This window comes from Salmo trutta, chromosome 18, assembly GCF_901001165.1.
Source record: "Salmo trutta chromosome 18, fSalTru1.1, whole genome shotgun sequence".
Taxonomy (NCBI): domain Eukaryota; kingdom Metazoa; phylum Chordata; class Actinopteri; order Salmoniformes; family Salmonidae; genus Salmo; species Salmo trutta.
This window is the reverse complement of record NC_042974.1, coordinates 56,879,665-56,887,647: the sequence shown is the minus strand read 5'-3', so window position 1 is coordinate 56,887,647 and position 7,983 is coordinate 56,879,665. Positions and strand designations below refer to the sequence as shown.

The 7,983-nt window shown below is 50.5% G+C and overlaps 1 long non-coding RNA gene across 1 annotated transcript; it reads left to right on the top strand.

Annotated features, from left to right (window-relative positions):
- The first annotated feature begins 6,255 nt into the window (after positions 1–6,255).
- On the top strand, positions 6,256–6,987 carry LOC115152653 (uncharacterized). Its single transcript, XR_003867553.1, has 2 exons — positions 6,256–6,327; positions 6,451–6,987. It is a non-coding gene; the product is annotated as an uncharacterized LOC115152653 (long non-coding RNA).
- Positions 6,988–7,983: the final 996 nt, after the last annotated feature.

Here is a 7,983-nt window from a genome sequence, read left to right as displayed (position 1 = left end):
CTCTGCTAGTTTTGGGGGGTTTTAGTTTCATGAGGAATCACCCTGTAGTGACAGCCAGGCACAGAACTGTGAGATGAAAGGAGGAGGAGGGGGAATGTATGTTTTACCTTTATTTAACTAGGCAAATCAGTTAAGAACAAATTCAGATTTTACAATGGCGGCCTACCCCGGCCAAACCCTCGCCTAACCTGGACGACACTGGGCCAATTGTGCGCCGCCCTATGGGACTCCCGATCACGGCCGGTTGTGATACAGCCCCGGATCTAACCAGGGTCTGTAGTGACACCTCTAGCACTGAGATGCAGTGTCTTAGATTGCTGCACCACTCGGGAGCCCTAAAATGAAGAGGAGAGAGAAGGGAGGAGGAGGGATAGGAATAATTAGTTACATGCAGGCAGGGGATTGTAAAGAGGAGTAAGAAAGAGAGACATACGAGGAGAGAGGAGTAGTGAGGAAGAACAGTGACAGGCTGGAAGGAGAGAGAGGAGTAGTGAGGTAGAACAGTGACAGGCTGGAAGGAGAGAGGAGTAGTGAGGTAGAACAGTGACAGGCTGGAAGGAGAGAGGAGGTAGAACAGTGACAGGCTGGAAGGAGAGAGGAGGTAGAACAGTGACAGGCTGGAAGGAGAGAGAGGAGTAGTGAGGAAGAACAGTGACAGGCTGGAAGGAGAGAGAGGAGTAGTGAGGAAGAACAATGACAGGCTGGAAGGAGAGAGAGGAGTAGTGAGGTAGAACAGTGACAGGCTGGAAGGAGAGAGGAGGTAGAACAGTGACAGGTTGGAAGGAGAGAGGAGGTAGAACAGTGACAGGTTGGAAGGAGAGAGGAGGTAGAAAAGTGACAGGCTGGAAGGAGAGAGGAGGTAGAACAGTGACAGGTTGGAAGGAGAGAGGAGGTAGAAAAGTGACAGGTTGGAAGGAGAGAGGTAGAACAGTGACAGGTTGGAAGGAGAGAGGAGGTAGAACAGTGACAGGTTGGAAGGAGAGAGGAGGTAGAACAGTGACAGGTTGGAAGGAGAGAGGAGGTAGAACAGTGACAGGTTGGAAGGAGAGAGGAGGTAGAAAAGTGACAGGTTGGAAGGAGAGAGGTAGAAAAGTGACAGGTTGGAAGGAGAGAGGTAGAACAGTGACAGGTTGGAAGGAGAGAGGAGGTAGAACAGTGACAGGCTGGAAGGAGAGAGAGGAGTAGTGAGGAAGAACAGTGACAGGCTGGAAGGAGAGAGAGGAGTAGTGAGGTAGAACAGTGACAGGCTGGAAGGAGAGAGGAGGTAGAACAGTGACAGGTTGGAAGGAGAGAGGAGGTAGAACAGTGACAGGTTGGAAGGAGAGAGGAGGTAGAACAGTGACAGGTTGGAAGGAGAGAGGAGGTAGAACAGTGACAGGTTGGAAGGAGAGAGGAGGTAGAACAGTGACAGGTTGGAAGGAGAGAGGAGGTAGAACAGTGACAGGTTGGAAGGAGAGAGGAGGTAGAAAAGTGACAGGCTGGAAGGAGAGAGGAGGTAGAACAGTGACAGGTTGGAAGGAGAGAGGAGGTAGAACAGTGACAGGTTGGAAGGAGAGAGGAGGTAGAACAGTGACAGGTTGGAAGGAGAGAGAGGAGGTAGAAAAGTGACAGGTTGGAAGGAGAGAGGTAGAAAAGTGACAGGTTGGAAGGAGAGAGGTAGAACAGTGACAGGTTGGAAGGAGAGAGGAGGTAGAACAGTGACAGGTTGGAAGGAGAGAGGTAGAAAAGTGACAGGTTGGAAGGAGAGAGGAGGTAGAACAGTGACAGGCTGGAAGGAGAGAGGAGGTAGAACAGTGACAGGTTGGAAGGAGAGAGGTAGAACAGTGACAGGTTGGAAGGAGAGAGGAGGTAGAACAGTGACAGGTTGGAAGGAGAGAGGAGGTTGAACAGTGACAGGCTGGAATGAGAGAGGAGGTAGAACAGTGACAGGTTGGAAGGAGAGAGGTAGAACAGTGACAGGTTGGAAGGAGAGAGGAGGTAGAACAGTGACAGGTTGGAAGGAGAGAGGAGGTAGAACAGTGACAGGTTGGAAGGAGAGAGGAGGTAGAACAGTGACAGGTTGGAAGGAGAGAGGAGGTTGAACAGTGACAGGTTGGAAGGAGAGAGGAGGTAGAACAGTGACAGGCTGGAAGGAGAGAGGAGGTAGAACAGTGACAGGCTGGAATGAGAGAGGAGGTAGAACAGTGACAGGTTGGAAGGAGAGAGGAGGTAGAACAGTGACAGGCTGGAAGGAGAGAGGAGGTAGAACAGTGACAAGTTGGAAGGAGAGAGATAGAACAGTGACAGGCTGGAAGGAGAGAGGAGGTAGAACAGTGACAGGCTGGAAGGAGAGAGGAGGTAGAACAGTGACAGGTTGGAAGGAGAGAGGAGGTAGAACAGTGACAGGTTGGAAGGAGAGAGGAGGTAGAACAGTGACAGGCTGGAAGGAGAGAGGAGGTAGAACAGTGACAGGCTGGAAGGAGAGAGGAGGTAGAACAGTGACAGGCTGGAAGGAGAGAGGAGGTAGAACAGTGACAGGTTGGAAGGAGAGAGGAGGGTAGAAAAGTGACAGGCTGGAAGGAGAGAGGAGGTAGAACAGTGACAGGCTGGAAGGAGAGAGGTAGAACAGTGACAGGCTGGAAGGAGAGAGGAGGTAGAACAGTGACAGGCTGGAAGGAGAGAGGAGGTAGAACAGTAACAGGCTGGAAGGAGAGAGGTAGAACAGTGACAGGCTGGAAGGAGAGAGGTAGAACAGTGACAGGTTGGAAGGAGAGAGGTAGAAAAGTGACAGGTTGGAAGGAGAGAGGAGGTAGAACAGTGACAGGCTGGAAGGAGAGAGGAGGTAGAACAGTGACAGGCTGGAAGGAGAGAGGAGGTAGAACAGTGACAGGTTGGAAGGAGAGAGGAGGTAGAACAGTGACAGGCTGGAAGGAGAGAGGAGGTAGAACAGTGACAGGCTGGAAGGAGAGAGGTAGAAAAGTGACAGGTTGGAAGGAGAGAGGAGGTAGAACAGTGACAGGTTGGAAGGAGAGAGGTAGAAAAGTGACAGGTTGGAAGGAGAGAGGAGGTAGAAAAGTGACAGGTTGGAAGGAGAGAGGTAGAAAAGTGACAGGTTGGAAGGAGAGAGGTAGAAAAGTGACAGGTTGGAAGGAGAGAGGTAGAACAGTGACAGGTTGGAAGGAGAGAGGAGGTAGAACAGTGACAGGTTGGAAGGAGAGAGGAGGTAGAACAGTGACAGGCTGGAAGGAGAGAGGAGGTAGAACAGTGACAGGTTGGAAGGAGAGAGGAGGTAGAACAGTGACAGGTTGGAAGGAGAGAGGAGGTAGAACAGTGACAGGTTGGAAGGAGAGAGGAGGTAGAACAGTGACAGGTTGGAAGGAGAGAGGAGGTAGAACAGTGACAGGTTGGAAGGAGAGAGGTAGAACAGTGACAGGCTGGAAGGAGAGAGGAGGTAGAACAGTGACAGGCTGGAAGGAGAGAGGAGGTAGAAAAGTGACAGGTTGGAAGGAGAGAGGAGGTAGAACAGTGACAGGTTGGAAGGAGAGAGGAGGTAGAACAGTGACAGGCTGGAAGGAGAGAGGAGGTAGAACAGTGACAGGCTGGAAGGAGAGAGGAGGTAGAACAGTGACAGGTTGGAAGGAGAGAGGTAGAACAGTGACAGGCTGGAAGGAGAGAGGTAGAACAGTGACAGGCTGGAAGGAGAGAGGAGGTAGAACAGTGACAGGTTGGAAGGAGAGAGGAGGTATAACAGTGACAGGTTGGAAGGAGAGAGGAGGTAGAACAGTGACAGGTTGGAAGGAGAGAGGAGGTAGAACAGTGACAGGCTGGAAGGAGAGAGGAGGTAGAACAGTGACAGGCTGGAAGGAGAGAGGAGGTAGAACAGTGACAGGCTGGAAGGAGAGAGGAGGTAGAACAGTGACAGGTTGGAAGGAGAGAGGTAGAACAGTGACAGGCTGGAAGGAGAGAGGAGGTAGAACAGTGACAGGTTGGAAGGAGAGAGGAGGTAGAAAAGTGACAGGCTGGAAGGAGAGAGGAGGTAGAACAGTGACAAGCTGGAAGGAGAGAGGAGGTAGAACAGTGACAGGCTGGAAGGAGAGAGGAGGTAGAACAGTGACAGGTTGGAAGGAGAGAGGAGGTAGAACAGTGACAGGCTGGAAGGAGAGAGGAGGTAGAACAGTGACAGGCTGGAAGGAGAGAGGAGGTAGAACAGTGACAGGTTGGAAGGAGAGAGGAGGTAGAACAGTGACAGGTTGGAAGGAGAGAGGAGGTAGAACAGTGACAGGCTGGAAGGAGAGAGGAGGTAGAACAGTGACAGGCTGGAAGGAGAGAGGAGGTAGAACAGTGACAGGCTGGAAGGAGAGAGGAGGTAGAACAGTGACAGGTTGGAAGGAGAGAGGAGGTAGAACAGTGACAGGTTGGAAGGAGAGAGGAGGTAGAACAGTGACAGGCTGGAAGGAGAGAGGAGGTAGAACAGTGACAGGCTGGAAGGAGAGAGGAGGTAGAACAGTGACAGGTTGGAAGGAGAGAGGAGGTAGAACAGTGACAGGTTGGAAGGAGAGAGGAGGTAGAACAGTGACAGGCTGGAAGGAGAGAGGAGGTAGAACAGTGACAGGTTGGAAGGAGAGAGGAGGTAGAACAGTGACAGGTTGGAAGGAGAGAGGAGGTAGAACAGTGACAGGCTGGAAGGAGAGAGGAGGTAGAACAGTGACAGGTTGGAAGGAGAGAGGAGGTAGAACAGTGACAGGTTGGAAGGAGAGAGGAGGTAGAACAGTGACAGGTTGGAAGGAGAGAGGAGGTAGAACAGTGACAGGTTGGAAGGAGAGAGGTAGAAAAGTGACAGGTTGGAAGGAGAGAGGAGGTAGAACAGTGACAGGCTGGAAGGAGAGAGGAGGTAGAACAGTGACAGGTTGGAAGGAGAGAGGAGGTAGAACAGTGACAGGCTGGAAGGAGAGAGGAGGTAGAACAGTGACAGGTTGGAAGGAGAGAGAGGAGTAGTGAGGAAGAACAGTGACAGGCTGGAAGGAGAGAGGAGGTAGAACAGTGACAGGTTGGAAGGAGAGAGGAGGTAGAAAAGTGACAGGTTGGAAGGAGAGAGGTAGAAAAGTGACAGGTTGGAAGGAGAGAGGTAGAACAGTGACAGGTTGGAAGGAGAGAGGAGGTAGAACAGTGACAGGCTGGAAGGAGAGAGGAGGTAGAAAAGTGACAGGTTGGAAGGAGAGAGGAGGTAGAACAGTGACAGGTTGGAAGGAGAGAGAGGAGGTAGAACAGTGACAGGTTGGAAGGAGAGAGGAGGTAGAACAGTGACAGGTTGGAAGGAGAGAGGAGGTAGAACAGTGACAGGTTGGAAGGAGAGAGGAGGTAGAACAGTGACAGGTTGGAAGGAGAGAGGAGGTAGAACAGTGACAGGTTGGAAGGAGAGAGGAGGTAGAACAGTGACAGGTTGGAAGGAGAGAGGAGGTAGAACAGTGACAGGTTGGAAGGAGAGAGGAGGTAGAACAGTGACAGGTTGGAAGGAGAGAGGTAGAACAGTGACAGGTTGGAAGGAGAGAGGAGGTAGAACAGTGACAGGTTGGAAGGAGAGAGGAGGTAGAACAGTGACAGGTTGGAAGGAGAGAGGAGGTAGAACAGTGACAGGTTGGAAGGAGAGAGGAGGTAGAACAGTGACAGGTTGGAAGGAGAGAGGAGGTAGAACAGTGACAGGTTGGAAGGAGAGAGGTAGAACAGTGACAGGTTGGAAGGAGAGAGGAGGTAGAACAGTGACAGGCTGGAAGGAGAGAGGAGGTAGAACAGTGACAGGTTGGAAGGAGAGAGGTAGAACAGTGACAGGTTGGAAGGAGAGAGGAGGTAGAACAGTGACAGGTTGGAAGGAGAGAGGAGGTAGAACAGTGACAGGTTGGAAGGAGAGAGGAGGTAGAACAGTGACAGGCTGGAAGGAGAGAGGAGGTAGAAAAGTGACAGGTTGGAAGGAGAGAGGAGGTAGAACAGTGACAGGCTGGAAGGAGAGAGGAGGTAGAACAGTGACAGGTTGGAAGGAGAGAGGTAGAAAAGTGACAGGTTGGAAGGAGAGAGGAGGTAGAACAGTGACAGGCTGGAAGGAGAGAGGAGGTAGAACAGTGACAGGCTGGAAGGAGAGAGGAGGTAGAACAGTGACAGGCTGGAAGGAGAGAGGAGGTAGAACAGTGACAGGCTGGAAGGAGAGAGGAGGTAGAACAGTGACAGGCTGGAAGGAGAGAGGAGGTAGAACAGTGACAGGTTGGAAGGAGAGAGGTAGAACAGTGACAGGCTGGAAGGAGAGAGGAGGTAGAACAGTGACAGGTTGGAAGGAGAGAGGAGGTAGAACAGTGACAGGTTGGAAGGAGAGAGGTAGAACAGTGACAGGTTGGAAGGAGAGAGATAGAACAGTGACAGGCTGGAAGGAGAGAGGAGATAGAACAGTGACAGGTTGGAAGGAGAGAGATAGAACAGTGACAGGCTGGAAGGAGAGAGATAGAACAGTGACAGACCAGAGGACTGTTAGGAGTGAAGGACAGGAGGAAAATAAGAGCGAGAAGAGAGGTGGACGAGGAAATGGAAGCGCTGTAGTGGAAGGCAGGGGACTGTTGGTGGATTTAGTGTACACTCAGCAGGTTTAATGACCCATGTTCCCTGGATAATCCACCAGCAGCACAGTCTTGAACAACCACCAGCACAGAGTACATAGCCATCTAACAACGATAGATGAACACCTGTGGGTGCCGTGCTGTAAAGCAGACATTTTCAAACCTCTCTTTAGGGACCAACAGACGTTTCACAATTTGTTTTTAGCCCTGAACTAGTACACTTGATTAAGTAGTCAAGGGCTTGATGATTAGTTGATGAGTTGAATCTGGTGTGCCAGTTCTGGAATAGTTTTAATACATGGAACGGCTGGGGTTTCCTGAGGAGAGCTTTGAAAAAGGCAGCACAGTTATAGATCCCAAAAAACAGTCCTTACCTCAGGACACTTCAATGGGTGACTTTCCAGGAGAATGAAGAAAAAGGAGCACACTGTGTTTGCATCGATCTGAGTATTTACAGACGGGACAAACAAACAGGCTAACGTTTCAGTGTAATCACCTTCATCAGAGCCTTGAGGCTTTTGGATTTTGAGCTCAGGTGCATCCTGTTTCCATTCATCATCCTTGAGATGTTTCTACAACTTGATTGGAGTCCACCTGTGGTAAATTCAATTGATTGGACATGATTTGGAAAGGCACACACCTGTCTATATAAGATCCCACAGTTGACAGTGCATATCACAGCAAAAACCAAGCCATGAGATCGAAGGAATTGTCCGTAGAGCTCCGAGACAGGATTGTGGGGAAAAAAACTATTTCATCAATTTTAGAATAAGGCTGTAACGTAACAAAATTTGGAAAATGTCAAGGGGTCTGAAGACTTTCCGAATGCACTGTGTATACAAAAGTATGTGGACACCGCTTCAAAATGGTGGATTCGTCTATTTCAGCATAAAATCGTATAAAATCGAGCACACAGCCATGCAGTCTCAATAGACAAACATTGTCAGTAGAATGGCCTTACTGAAGAACTCAGGGACTTTCAACGTGGCACTGTCATACGATGCCACCTTTCCAACAAGTCAGTTTGTAAAATTTCTGCCCTGCTAGAGCTGCCCCGGTCCACTGTAAGTGCTGTTATTGTGAAGTGGAAACGTCTAGGAGCAACAACAGCACAGCCGCTAAGTGGTAGGCCACACAAGCTCACAGAACGGGGCCGCCGAGTGCTGAAGTGCGTAGCTTGTAAAAATGTTCTGTCCTCGGTTGCAACACTCACTACAGAGATCCAAACTGCCTCTGGAAGCAAAGTCAGCACAAGAAATGTTTGTCGGGAGCTCCATGTTATGGGATTCCATGGCCGAGCAGCTGCACACAAGCCTAAGATCACCATGCAAAATGCCAAGTGTCGGCTGGAGTGGTGTAAAGCTCGCCGCCATTAGACTGGAGCAGCAGAAACGCGTTCTCTGGA